The 15,392-nt window shown below is 46.7% G+C and overlaps 1 protein-coding gene across 1 annotated transcript in view; it reads left to right on the top strand.

The window, feature by feature from the left end:
* Positions 1 to 15,392, top strand: part of LOC115464772 (oocyte zinc finger protein XlCOF6-like) — a 524,570-nt gene that overhangs the window by 407,781 nt on the left and 101,397 nt on the right. The gene's annotated exons all lie outside the window — the stretch shown is intronic.

The raw sequence follows: 15,392 nt of genomic DNA, 5'->3' as shown, positions 1-15,392 counted from the left end.
TTGGACACACTTCTGACGGACTTCAAAGAAAAACGTCTAAAAATAGGTCTCTAAAATACTGATTTGGACGTGAGGAAAACATCCAAATGCTGCTTTGTGCCACTTTTTAGACATTTTTCTGTTTTGAAAATGATCCCAAAAGAGAAGTTGCCATAAAATAGTAGAATGAGAAAAAGACCAAAGGGAAAAGCTGCAAAGGGCAATGGATGCAAATATAAAGGTCTTTAGCTATTTTAACGTGCGGGTTCCTCACACGCCTTGACCACGACCAACGATGGCCGCCGTTTCGTGGACCTGCCTCAGGGTACTGTGGTCCGCGTGTGTGCTCCGCAACGATAGTCATTCAATAGGCGTGTGAGGAACCCGCACGATGTGACACCTGATTAAGTCAAGTAAAATCTGGTGAAATTCTTGCTATTTCAAGTGTAGTTATGAAATTGACAATAGCACCACAGAGGTTTTCTGGCCAATGATGAAGAAGTCCAGCCCCTTGTGCTTTGTGTTTTGTTGCCAGGGGCTTCTCGAGGCCTTTCCTCTGTTTAAATTCAGACCTTAGCGTGCTTTATTTCTGAAATCTCCCTACTGTCTAGATTTTCAAATATAAAGGTCTTTGACAGAAGAAATTTCAAGAAAGATACCTGAGTAAGGATGGCTTAGAACAGCTGATAATAGCTGCAGAAAGAAGCATGTAAAGAGGGAAGAGGGTTTTGGAAAGGAGTGCAGTAGGATGTGCCAGAGCATGGGACAACAGGAGAGGTATCTCTTATGTGTGAGGTGGAGATGGAGAGATGAAATCTGGAAATGCAGGAGAGTGAGATGAATGAAGGACTGTCTAATAAGTCGATTGAAGAGGAAGAAGATGCAAAGGAGAAAGATCCAGAGATGGAGGAATTAACAGTTGAGCTGCTGGCCTGTTTGGAAACGGATGACTATTCTCAGTTATAGGAGAAAGAAAGATTATTGAAGTTAAGATTAACCCCTAGAATAAAGAGTATGATAAGAAAGCGATAACCTGTATAAAGGGACAATTTATTGCTATTATAGAAATAACCAAATGCAATACTATGCAACCAAAACTTGTACTGAATTTTCAAAAAGAGGAATGGGGAACAAAATTCAGGAATCCCCACTAAGATTCAATTGCAGGGCAAGCAGTCAAAACATATCGGTTACTGTTCGTCTGATATGGGATCCATTAAAGGAGGAAAAAGCCTCAGAATTTCAATCAGCACTTTAGGAGTGTGGTTTTTTCATTCAATCATAGGCATAAAAAACCTCCAGAAATGACCCAGTCTCAGTTCAACAATAGTATAACATAATGTACAAGTGGAAAATCATGTATCCAAAAACACTCTACAAGCACACATGGAGGGGCATTTTCAATATGATATCCAAAAATCCAGTGCCAAACGTCATTTTCAAACCAGAAAAATGCCTACCTTTTTGGTTTGAAAATCACCCTGTTTTAGATGTTTTTTTGTTCAGTGCATCTTTCTTTAAGGGCCTTTTTCAAACAAAAAAATCCAAGGGAAAAATGCTCAGAAACAAGTCACTGAGATGGCTGGGGGCCAGATGTCTTACTAGACTGGCCAAACAGGGAAAAGTAGAGGCTGAGCAAAGGTGAATCCAACACTGGAGATGTTATGTAGAAATATTTCATTAATGCAGATATTGAGGGACCCGGCATGGCCCATGTTTCAGCGTATCACACCGCCTACATCAGGGGTCAAATAAATAATTTGTCCAAAAGAACTTCTATTCAACTCTACATATAACAAATCGAGGAACTCTGATCCAATCGAAACGATCAAAGGACATTCGCATAGAGTTTGCAAGCGGTGGTGTATTTGCGAATGTCTTTTGATCATTTCGAATGGATCACAGTTCCTCGATGTGATAAATGCAGAGTTGAATATAAGCTCTTTTGGACAAATTATTTATTTATTTGACCCCTGATGTAGGTGGTGTGATACGCCGAAACATGGGCCGTGCCGGGTCCCTCAATATCTGCATTAATAAAGTATTTCTACATAACATCTCCAGTGTTGGGGTTCGCCTCTGTTCAGTCTCTACTTTTTCCTGTGTGGACTTTCTGGCATAGAGGTATTCCCTGTGTGTTCTTTGATTACTAGACTGGCCACACAGACATCCCAGCAGAGCAGTGGAGCAGCCTAGGGGACACTGCAGTGGACTTCACAGGTACACATCACATCATAACACCCTTATGTTTTATGATGAGTCCTCCAGGCATAGCAAAAACTGTACTATACCCAACTGTAGACCACATGCCTGCAGTTGTCGCCTGTCTGTAGGTTCAGTAGGTATTTTGTGGGTTTTGGGGTGCTCGCACTTTCCACCACACGTGTACCAGTTAGAGTGGGATATAGGCCTGAGTCCCCTTCTCTACAGTCCACTGCATAGGCCACTAGGCTACTCTAGGGATCTGCTTGCTGTTTTTAAGAGGAATGGCCATTATATCTGCAGCTGTCATAGAGCCTAGTATGTACTGTCACTTTCACCTCTTAGAGGAGGTTGGGGGGGATTAAGGGGGGAAGGGTCATGCCTTTATCCCGCTAGTGGTCATCTGGTCAGTTTTGGCACTTGGTCATTATTGAAACAGGTCTAGCCAAAAATATCCTACTTTTTACCCTGGACATTTTTACAATGTTCCACTATTGTGCAGACATGTGTAAATCGTAAGCCCGCTCCAGTCCCGCCCAAAATGCACCTCCAACACTCCCCCTTGAGATTTAGATGAACTGCATAGAAAAGCATCTTAAAATGAGTTTCGAAGGCAGCAATTTCAATGTTTTTGCAACAACAAAAAAAAATCCATCTGACACTTTGTGCCGTTTTTTTGGACATTTTTCTGTTTTGAAAATGAGCCCCTTTAGTATTTCAGGGATATGAAATCTTACATTTCAAATCTTTGAAACTTTCAGGTCCTGTAATGCAGCCCAACCGCTGATATTCAACTGCTTAACCAGGTTGTGTCACGGAGTATCAACAGTACCCAATGGGGTACAAAACTTGTTGTGTTGGTCCTTTCTAAGAAAATGCCCAAATTTTCTTGAAGGCATCTATTGATGGTTTTGTACACTCCACAGTGTCCTTTAATGTTTATCGCCTTTAAAGCTAAGTGAATGTTTATTAAGTGCATGAAGTACTATGAAGTACCAGTATATGGAGTTTTTTTCTGATGTGTAATGTTGGCATTTTGTCAAAGGTAATCTTTTGAAAGGACAATTCCATTGTGGTCTTTTTCCCCATATAGGGCCTGATTCTATATTTGGCGCTGAAAAAAAATCAGCGCGGAGGGAAAATGTGCCGACGTTTATTCTGTAAACCGCGCCTAAATAGGCATGGCATGCTGCCCACGTGACTAAAATTTAGGTGCAGCCATTTACACCAGTGAAAAGCTGGTCTAAATATTCATGCCTCATTTTAGGCGCGAAATGGGTTATTCTATAACGCTGTTCATAAATTTTAGGAACGCCCATGACCCGCTCATTCTCCTTCCGTGGCCACGCCCACTTTTGAAAACGCAGGCTACTTTATAGAATACGCTTAGTGAGTAATGCGCATAAATTCTAATTAGTGCCCGTTAGTGCTGATAATTGCTTGTTAACATTCACTTATCGGCGCTGGTTGGCTTGTTAACCAGTTGACAAATCAAAATACGCCTAGACTTGCAGCACAACTCTAGTTGCACTATATAGAATTTAATATTGGATAGCTCTTGACTCCCTTTTGAATGATATATAGATCAGCTTGGGGGGGGGGCCCTGTTACGAAGCGGCGGTAGGGCTATCAGATGTGTAGCTTGTGCCAAGTCGACACTACCGTCCGATTAGCACACCCACCTGGTGGTAATTCGAAGTTGGCTTGCGCCGTTCCCTACAGTAGAAAATAATTTTGTACTGTGGGGGCACACACGCTGCATGAGTACCATGTGTGTAGCACATGAGCCCTTACACCAATATTTGGCAACTAAGGTTTAATCCCAAAAAATGCAGGGTCATGCACTTGGGTCGCAAAAATCCGAGGGAACGGTACAGTATAGGGGGTGTAGTGCTTCAGTGTGCGAAGGAAGAGCGGGACTTGGGGGTGATTGTGTCTGATGACCTTAAAGCTTTCAAACAGGTAGAAAAAGTGACGGCCAAAGCCAGAAGGATGCTTGGGTGCATAAAGAGAGGCATGACCAGCAGGAAAAAGGAGGTGATAGTGCACTTGTATAAGTCTCCGGTGAGGCCACATTTGGAGTATTGTGTGCAGTTCTGGAGACCGCACCTACTGAAAGATATAAACAGGATGGAGTCGGTCCAGAGGGCGGCTATGAAATTAGTAAGCAGTCTTGAATGCAAAAATTATAGGGACAGGCTTATGAACCTCAACATGTATAAGCTGGAAGAGAGGAGGGAGAGAGGAGACATGATAGAAACGTTTAAATATCTCAAGGGCATTTATGTACAGGAAGAGAGCCTTTTCCAAATGAAGGAGAGCTCTGGAGTGAGGGGCATACGACAAAGTTAAGAGGGAATAGGCTTAGGAGTAATCTAAGTATTATGTCAGAGAAAGGGTGATGGAGGCGAGGAATGGCCTCCCGGTGGAGGTGGTGGAGTCGAGGACTGTTCCAGAATTTAAAAAGGCTTGGGATAAGCATGTGGGATCACTTAGGAAAAGGTAGAGTTAGGGGTTACAGAGGATGGGCAGACTGGATGGGTCATATGGCCTTTATCTGCCGTCATGTTTCTCTGTTTCTAGGTCAATGGGTGGTGGTAAGGGCTCAGGCAGTAAATAGCCACACGTTACATTTAGTTTTAATGCACGGCCATTTACTGCCCCGTTAAAAAAAAGCCTTTTTTTCCCAGCCGCAGTAAAAAAAACATGGTCCAGTGTGCGCCAAAAACACGCATCCACACAACTGCAGGCCGCTTTTTACCACAGCTTAGTAAAAGCACCCCTGGGTATTTTGTATGATTAATGTTTTCCCTTTCTGATCCCATCTGTAGTTGTTCTTGTTATTATGATCCTACAACAGTCATGTCCATCCATCCAGATGCCTCCTCCCACGACTACATCATGTGGGGCAGAACCTGAAAACTGATTAAGCCAGTGCATACTTCATGGCACTATCTGGTTAAGTGCTGCTGAATATCGGGTTGGGCACACTGCAATCTAACCAGGAAGAAGCCCTCTCTCTTCTTCTCTCATAAGTCCAGCATCTCTCCCCCCCCCCCCCCCCCCCCCGTGTTCCAGCATGTCCCAGAGGCGTAGCTAGGCGGGTCGCCAAGGAAGTGGCCGATCCCCCAAACGGACTTCTGACCGCCTATTTTTGACACGATCTGTTGTGTTTAAGCGCCGGTGCTCTTGGCAATCTGCTCTCGCTTCCCCTGTGCCCTCAACCTGGCTACGCTTCTGGCATTTCCCCATCTGTCTCTTCTTGTGTTCCACCCTTAAACCACCCTTTACCATCAGCTGTTGCCAGCAGTGCCAGTGATTCACATACACTGCCTGTAACTGGCCCCTGGAGCCTTCCCTCTGTCGCATTCCACTTCGCTGCAAACAGGAGGTTAAGTCAGAAGGGGTGGATTGCAGCAAAAAGAAACTCGGGGGTTGGGAAGAGGGGGGAGAGGAGTGATGCTGGACTTGCCAGGAGAGAGGTAAGAGAGAGAAGGAGATTCGGACTGTTACTCTGGTTTTTATGGATTTAGCTCACCTTTTTCAGTTTTAGGTCAAGGAATGCAGATATAGGTGGTATTTTCTATCCCCCACGGGCTTAAATCTAAGGGCCCTATTTACTAAGCCGTGCTAGAGGTGTGTTAGCGTTTTGCTAACTGTGTAGATGCCTATAATATTCCTGTGGGAAGGGCCGTGCCTAGGGTCTCTGGCGCCCCCCTGCAGACTATCAGTTGGTGCCCCCCCCCCGTGAAAATGATCACGCCCCCTCCATGAAAATGATCGCTCACCACTTGCCACACTGAAAAGAATTGTCAGCAATATTCTTAGAAACAAATTGCTATACATTGCAAAATAAGATAGCAGATGTAAATTCTCAAAGTGGACATATTCCAAACGCTAAAATGAAAATAAAATGATTTTTTTTTACCTTTGTTGTCTGGTGACTTTCTTTTTTCGATCATGCTGGTCCAGTATCTGATTCTGCTGCTATCTGTCCTCTTAACTCCATTTCCAGGGCTTCCTTTCCATTTATTTCTTTACTTTTCTCCTTTCTTCTTCATTTCTTGCTCTATATCCATTTCCAGCAATTTCTCCTCTCTCCCTGGGTCCTGCCCTCCCATCCATGTCCATTCTTGTCCCTCTCTGCCCTTCCCTCCTCCATCCATAGCCAGCAATCCTCCTCTCTCCCCTCCCCTCCATTTCCAGCAATTTGTCCTCTCCCTGGGCCCCCATGTCCATCCTTGTCCCTCTCTGCCCTTCCCTCCTCCATCCATAGCCAGCAATCCTCCTCTCTCCCCTCCCCTCCATTTCCAGCAATTTGTCCTCTCCCTGGGCCCCCATGTCCATCCTTGTCCCTCTCTGCCCTTCCCTCCTCCATCCATATCCAGCAATCCTCGCCTCTTCTCTCCCCTCCTCTCCATTTCCAGCAATTTGTCCTGTCCCTGGGCCCTGCCCTCCCATCCATGTCCCTCTCTGCCCTTCCCTCCTCCATCCATAGCCAGCAATCCTCCTCTCTCCCCTCCCCTCCATTTCGAGCAATTTGTCCTCTCCCTGGGCCCCCATGTCCATCCTTGTCCCTCTCTGCCCTTTCCTCCTCCATCCATAGCCAGCAATCCTCTCTCCCCTCCCCTCCCCTTCCAGCAATTTGTCCTCTCCCTGGGCCCTGCCCTCCCATCGATGCCTCTCTGCCCTTCCCTCCGCGACCTGGGGCCTTTAAATCTTTTACTTCCGGTCGCAGCAGCGTCAGTGAAAGCGGAGCGCTGCCGACGTCTCCCTTCCCTTCGCGCTCTTGTTTCCCTCAGTGTCCGCCTTCTTCTGACGTCAGAAGAAGGCGGGACACTGAGGGAACCAACGAGTGCAAGGGAAGGGAGACGTCGGCAGCAGTGGCGTAGCTAGGGTAGTTGACACCCGGGGCCGGTCATTTTTTAACACTCCCCCCCCCCCCAATCCAGTACTAGGCTTACCGAGAATACAAAGCACTCACGACCTATAGAGCAATTCTACCATACCATAAGCAGTCGTTTCTACAAGTCACACAAGGAAAAGGAAAGCATCTTAAGCACTACAGTGAGCACTAGAACATCAATTCACCTATTGTAAAACGAAACCAGACAGAATAGTACAGATCATCGATCCTGCACAGTCAATGCCAACTGAAAGCCATGTCTTTTTCACAAACACAGATACACCCTAATCCACTATAGAATAAGTAATCATAAACTTTCTATTTAGACAAAAATTAAACTGAACCCCCAATGCCAGACTCTGCATACAATGCAACACCACAGAAACAGAAAATGTCTCCTAGTACTGTGCAAAATATAAGACAGCAGATGTAAATTTGAAAAAACTAACAAATACCAATCACCACTTTACAAATTAACAAATAGAAATAAAACAAATACAGAAAATAAAATAATACCATTTTATTGGACTAATACATTTAGCTTCCAGAGGCCAAAATCTCCTTCCTCAGGTCAATACAGTATAGTGCTGTTACAGTATCCTATCCTGATCTGAGGAAGGGGGTTTTGTTCTCTGAAAGTTAAGTCAAAATGTATTAAAATTAGTCCAATAAAAAGATTACCTTATTTACATGTTCTATTTATAAACATTTATTAACACAGCTAAAATACTATATCCTAAAGCAAAATAATAAAAATATATATTTACAGTTTGTTGTCTTTGGTTTCTGCTTTCCTCATCTTCTTTTCACTGTCTTCCTTCCATCCGGCATCTGTCTTCGCTCTCTCTCTCTCTGCCATCCAGTGTCTGCCCTCTCTAATGTGCCTTCCATCCACATCTGCCCTCTATTTCTGCCCCTTCCATCCACCATCTGCCCCAGTCTGCCATCTCTCTCTCCCCCTTCCATCCACCATCTGCCCTCTCTCTCTCCTTTCCCTCTAGCATTTGCCCTCTATCTCTGCCCCCTTCCATCCACTGTCTGCTCTTTCACTCCCTTCTATCCACTGTCTGCCCGTTCTCTCTGCTCCTTCGATTCACCATTTGCCCTCTCTCTTTCCCCCTCCCATCCATTCAGGGTCTGCCCTCCCTCTCACTCCCCATTCCATCCAGGATCTATCCCCCCTCTCTCACTGCCCCCTCTTTTCGGCTCCCAGTTCCCACCTGCGGCTGCCCCTAGTTCCAGATCCATTGATTCTCCCATCCACCCCTGCCCCAGGCATGACCCCATTCTCCCTCCTGCTCACTTTTCAGACCCCAGTTCCAGCTCCATGCCCCTTCTCCCATCTGTCCCCCTCACCCCATCTGTCTCCCACCCAGTCCCTTCTGCTATCCAAGTGCCCCCCACCCTCACCCCATCTGTCTCCCACCCAGTCCCTTCTGCTATCCAAGTGCCCCCCACCCTCACCCCATCTGTCTCCCACCCAGTCCCTTCTGCCCATCCGAGTCCCCCTCACCCCATCTGTCTCCCACCCAGTCCCTTCTGTTATCCAAGTGCCCCCCACCCTCACCCCATCTGTCTCCCACCCAGTCCCTTCTGCCCATCCGAGTCCCCCTCACCCCATCTGTCTCCCACCCAGTCCCTTCTGCTATCCAAGTGCCCCTCACCCCATCTGTCTCCCACCGTCCCTTCTGCCCATCCGAGTCCCCCTCACCCCATCTGTCTCCCACCCAGTCCCTTCTGTTATCCAAGTGCCCCCCACCCTCACCCCATCTGTCTCCCACCCAGTCCCTTCTGCCCATCCGAGTCCCCCTCACCCCATCTGTCTCCCACCCAGTCCCTTCTGCTATCCGAGTCCCCCCCACCTTCACACCGTCCCCCACCCTCACCCCATCTGTCTCCCACCCAGTCCCTTCTGCCCATCCGAGTCCCCCTCACCCCATCTGTCTCCCACCCAGTCCCTTCTGCTATCCAAGTGCCCCTCACCCCATCTGTCTCCCACCCAGTCCCTTCTGCCCATCCGAGTCCCCCTCACCCCATCTGTCTCCCACCCAGTCCCTTCTGCTATCCGAGTCCCCCCCACCTTCACACCATCTGTCCCCCACCCTCACCCTGCCTCGTCTTCTCCCTGCCACCCGGTCTTTAAAAAGAAATTGCCGACGCGATAGCGAGCGCAGCACCTCGTGTGCAAGTAAAAGAAGCGGTCCAATCATCTCATTGGGCCTTCCTTCACTGTCCTGCCCTAGAGGAAATAGGAAGTTGCGTCAGAGGAGGGCGGGACAGTGAGGGAAGGCCCAATGAGATGATCGGATCCGCTTCTTTTACTTGCACACGAGGTGCTGCGCTCGCTATCATGTCGGCAATTTATTTTTAAAGGGCTGGTGCGGGGGGGTGCCAGGAAGAAGAGCAGCGGGAGCGGCGGCACCCCCCATTCTGATGACACCCGGGGCGGGCCGCCCCCACCGCCCCGCCCTTGCTACACCACTGGTCGGCAGCGCTTTCACTGACGCTGCTGCGACCGAGGTAAAAGATTTAAAGGCCTCGGCGGCGCGGGGCGAGGGTAAGCACCGCGGCGTCGCCCTCCAGAGGTGGGCGCCCCCCTGCGGTGCTTACCCCGCTTACTGCATTGGCACGGCCCTGCCTGTGGGCTTTTACACAGTTAGAAGTCCACCGCTAACTCCAGACTCCGTTCCTTTTATCTTGCTGCACCATATGGCTGGAATAGACTCCACCGAGCCGGTACGTCAAGCTCCATCTCTGGCCGTCTTCAAATCTAACCTAAAAGCCAATCATTTTGATGCTGCTTTTAACTCCTAACCCTTACTCACTTGTTCAGTACCCATGTTTTATCATTCCCACCTTAGTAATTCCCTTATCTCTTATTTGTCTTGTTTGTCTGGCCTAATTAGATTGTAAGCTCTGTCGAGCAGGGACTGACTCTTCATGTTCAAGTATACAGCGCTGCATACGTCTTCGTAGTAACATAGTAACATAGTAGATGACGGCAGAAAAAGACCTGCACGGTCCATCCAGTCTGCCCAACAAGATAACTCATATTTGCTACTTTTTGTGTATACCCTACTTTGATTTGTACCTGTGCTCTTCAGGGCACAGACCGTATAAGTCTGCCCAGCACTATCCCCGCCTCCCAACCACCGGCTCTGGCACAGACTGTACAAGTCTGCCCAGCACTATCCCTGCCTCCCAACCACCAGTCCTGCTTCCCACCTCCTGCTCTGGCACAGACCGTATAAGTCTGCCCAGCACTATCCCCGCCTCCCAACCACCAGCCCCGCCTCCCGATCTTGACTAAGCTCCTGAGGATCCATTCCTTCGGCACAGGATTCCTTTATGCTTATCCCACGCATGTTTGAATTCCGTTACCGTTTTCATTTCCACCACCTCCCGCGGGAGGGCATTCCAAGCATCCATTACTCTCTCCGTGAAAAAATACTTCCTGACATTTTTCTTGAGTCTGCCCCCCTTCAATCTCATTTCATGTCCTCTTGTTCTACCACCTTCCCATCTCCGGAAAAGATTCGTTTGCGGATTAATACCTTTCAAATATTTGAACGTCTGTATCATATCACCCCTGTTTCTCCTTTCCTCCAGAGTATACATGTTTAGTTCAGCAAGTCTCTCCTCATACGTCTTGTAACGCAAATCCCATACCATTCTCATAGCTTTTCTTTACACCGCTTCAATTCTTTTTACATCCTTAACAAGATACGGCCTCCAAAACTGAACACTCCAGGTGGGGCCTCACCAACGACTTATACAGTAGCGCTATAGAAATGATAAGTAGTAGTAGCAGTAGTACATGGTTAGCGCGTGCTAATTTTTAACACGAGCTAAAAACGCTAGTGCACCTTAGTAAACCGGGCCCTTCATTTGTACATAAGGCAATGGATGGTTAAATGACTTACTCAGGATCACAAGGAACTGAAGTGGGATTTGAACAAGGTTTCCCTGATTCTCAGCTTGCTACTCCTGCCAGGGGGTCCCCAGAGTATTGCTCTAGAGCCTTAGAAGAATTTGCTGTATGGACGGGCACACAAATTAAAAGGGGGGGGGGGTCTGCTTACCTTCTTACAGGTTTCTTTTTAGTGAGTTTTTAAATATGGGATTGAACAAATAAAAACCAAAGAATGCTAAGAAATCATTTTATGGCTATCTGAAAGCACAACAACGTGCAGATCTTTCCAGATTTATACTCAGAATCCACAGTTAAAAATCTCTCTCTTTGGCCTTTGATCTCACTCATTGTAGTAGTAAATCTTACTCTTTGGGAAGAGTCAACATTGACATCTCTAACGTTTCAAGTTTTATTTACATTTGATATACTGCATATTGTGATACATCTATGCAGTTTACAATTTTATTATGCACAATTTTAATATATATATATAAAAAATAAAGAACTACATTTTGTAAAGATAAGTAGAGGAGTGTGGTAGCCGTGTTAGTCCACTCTTAAGGTTATCAATAGAAATCAAACAAAATAAAACATGGAAAAGAAAATAAGATGATACCTTTTTTATTGGACATAACTTAATACATTTCTTGATTAGCTTTCGAAGGTTGCCCTTCTTCCTCAGATCGGAAATAAGCAAATGTGTTAGCTGACAGTGTATATAAGTGAAAACATTCAAGCATTACTATGACAGTCTGACAGGGTGGGAGGATGGGGGTGGGTCGGAGGTATGCATGGGGACATCAAAGCATATCATTGATATTCTAACAGGATGGGTGTGGATAGGTGAGGGGTGGGGTGATCAACAGAGACATACAGCTTTATGGTTTATAATGGGCCAAAATATTTCACAGGACCCCAAAGTCATCCACAAAGGAAAGATATTCAACATAAAGGGATCTTTCACTTGCTCATCTTCCAATGTGGTATACATCATTCAGTGTAAACAATGTAACGAAGGATGCTATATTGGAGAAACAGGCCAGATGCTTAAGACAAGATTCAATTTACATAGACATCACATGAACAATGCTGGTGCCAGTAGGGTTCCCACACCTGTTGGTCAACATTTTACAGGACCAGGACACTGTACCAGTGACTTCACAGTGAGAATCCTGAAAGGTAACTTTAAAACCATACAAGAACGCAGTGGCGTACCAACGGGGGGGGGGGCAGTGGGGGCGGTCCGCCCCGGGTGTCAGTGGGTGGGGGGGGTGATCCGCTTTGCTCCCGCTGCTCCCACCCTACCTTTAAAAAACAAATTTTTAAGCGTCGTTGCAGGCAACGCCTCGCGTCTGCCCTGCAGAAGTAAATCTCTTCGCTTCGAAGTTCGTCGTCATCGGGCCTCACTATGTCCCGCCCTCCTCTGAGGAAACTTCCTATTTCCGTGAGGGCGGGACATAGTGAGGCCCGACGACGACGAACTTCGAAGCGAAGAGATTTACTTCTGCAGGGCAGACGTGAGGCGCTGCCTGCAACGACGCTTCAATATAATTTTTTTTAAAGGTAGGGTGGGAGCAGGTGAGTCGGGTCGGGGTCCTCAGATGGGAGAGGGATATTGTGGGGGTTCTCACATGGGGAGGGGGTTTTCATATGGGAGAAGGGGACTGAGTGGGGGGGGGGAGGGGGGTCTCAGATGGAAGAAGGGGTGTTGTAGGGGTTCTCACATGGGGAGGGGAGGGGGTTTTATATGGGAGAAGGGGACTGGGGTGGGGAGGGGGTTCTCAGATGGGAGAGGGGTGTTCTGGGGGTTCTTAGATGGGGAGGGGGTTTTCAGATGGGAGAAGGGGACTGGAGTGGGGAGGGGGTTTCCAGATGGGAGAATGGGACTGGGGTGGGGAGGGGGTTCTCAGATGGGAGAGGGGTGTTCTGGGGGTTCTTAGATGGGGAGGGGGTTTTCAGATGGGAGAAGGGGACTGGAGTGGGGAGGGGGTTTCCAGATGGGAGAAGGGGACTGGGGTGGGGAGGAGGTTCTCAAATGGGAGAGGAGAGGGGTGTTCTGGGGGTTCTCAGATGGGAGAAGGGAGATGGGAGGGGTTCTCAGATGGGAGGAGGGAAGGGGTTCTCAGATGGGAGGAGGGGGCTCTCAAATGGGAGAAGGGGGCTGGAACTGGGGTCTGAGAAGGGGTCATGATGGAAAATGGGGCATGCCTGGGTCAGGTGGGAGAATGGGTCAGGCTGAAAAGGGGGGCAAGGCATGTGGATGAAGGTGGCTGAAACTGGGGGCTGAAGGAGGGTAGGTGGGATAAGGGGGCTAGTACTGGGACTGGGGGCTGAAAGGCAGCAGGGGCTGAAATTGTGGGGACTGGGGGCTGAAAAGGAGACAGGGAGAAGTAGCTGGGGCTGAAGCTCAGGACTGGTGACAGAAAAGGGCTGGGGTTGAAATTGGGGGCTAAAAGGGGACAAGGAGAAGTGGCTGGGGGCTAAAGCTCGGGTCTGGTGGGAGACAAGGACTGGGGCTGAAACTGGGGACTGGTGGGATAGTGGGGCTGGAACTAGGGGCTGGAAAAAAAGGGGCAGAGAGGGGACAGATCCTGGATGGAAGGGGGAGTGAGAGGGAGGGCAGACCCTAGATGGATGGGAGAGGGAGGGCAAATGGTGGATTGAGCGGACAGAGAGAAAGGGCAGACAGTGGATGGAAGCGATAGAAAGGGCAGAGAGTGAATGGAAGGGGGAGAGAGAGAGGGCAGACAGGGGCAGATGGTGGATGGAAGGGGCAGAGATAGAGGGCAGATGTAGATGGGAGAGAGGACAGACATTGGATGGAGGGGACAGCAGAGAGGGCAGACACTGGATGGCAGAGAGAGAAGAAAGACAGATGCTGGATGGAAGGAAGACAGTGAAAAGAAGATGAGGAAAGCAGAAACCAGAGACAACAAACTGTAAATAAAATATATATTTTTATTTTTTTTGCTTTAGGATAAAGTAGTATTGTAGCTGTGTTAATGTTTATAATAGAACATGTAAATAAGGTAATCTTTTTATTGGACTAATTTTAATACATTTTGGCTAACTTTCGGAGAACAAAACCCCCTTCCTCAGGTCCGGATAGGATATTGTAACAACACTATACTGTATTGACCTGAGGAAGGATGTTTTGGCCTCTGAAAGCTAAATGTATTAGTCCAATAAAATGGTATTATTTTATTTTCTAGATTTGTTTTATTTCTATTTGTTAATTTGTAAAGTGGTGATTGGTACTTGTTAGTTTTTTTCAAATTTACATCTGCTGTCTTTATGTTTTGCACAGTACTAGGGGACATTTTCTGTTTCTGTGGTGTTGCATTGTATGCAGAGTCTGGCATCTTAGGGGTTCAGTTTAATTTTTGTCTAAATAGAAAGTTTATTATTGCTTATTCTATAGTGGATTAGGGTGTATCTGTGTTTGTGAAAAAGACATGGCTTTCGGTTGGCATTGACTGTGCAAGATGGACGATCTGTTTTATTCTGCCTGGTTTTGTTTTACAGTAGGTGAATTGATGTTCTAGTGCTCACTGTAGTGTTTAAGATGCTTTCCTTTTCCTTGTGTGACTCGTAGAAATTACTGCTTATGGTATGCTAGAATTGCTCTATAGGTCCTGAGTGTTTTCTATTCTCGGCATGCCTAGTACTAGATTTTGGAGAGGGGGGGTGTTAAAAAATGACCGGCCCCGGGTGTCAACTACCCTAGGTACGCCACTGCAAGAACGTAAGACCTTTGAAGTCAGAATGATTGAATATTTTAACACCCAACAGAAAGGGCTTAACAAGGATCTGGGGTTCTTAGCCCATTATAAACCATAAAGCTGTATGTCTCTGTTGATCACCCCACCCCTCACCTATCCACACCCATCCTGTTAGAATATCAATGATATGCTTTGATGTCCCCATGCCCACCCCCATCCTCCCACCCTGTCAGACTGTCATAGTAATGCTTGAATGTTTTCACTTATATACACTGTCAGCTAGCACATTTGCTTATTTCCGATCTGAGGAAGAAGGGCAACCTTCGAAAGCTAATCAAGAAATGTATTAAGTTATGTCCAATAAAAAAGGTATCATCTTATTTTCTTTTCCATGTTTTATTTTGTTTGATTTCTATTGATAACCTGTAAAGATAAGAAAATTATTCAAATGTAGTCCCGACTATGCCCTATTGCTATAAAATCTTTAATTATTAAAACCTTTCTCAAAGAAACATGTCTTTAAACCAGATCTGACCAGTGTTACAAATGTGTACTACATTCCTAGAGGGACTAAGACAATTAATCAGGAGGGAGATTTTGATAATTTAAATTCCCCTGATAGTTTAGGTCTCACAAAATTTTTTGGAATTCTCTCAAGGTAATATTGAAA

This window comes from Microcaecilia unicolor, chromosome 1, assembly GCF_901765095.1.
Source record: "Microcaecilia unicolor chromosome 1, aMicUni1.1, whole genome shotgun sequence".
In the NCBI taxonomy this organism is placed as follows: Eukaryota; Metazoa; Chordata; class Amphibia; order Gymnophiona; family Siphonopidae; genus Microcaecilia; species Microcaecilia unicolor.
This window is presented reverse-complemented; position numbering and strand designations above follow the sequence as displayed.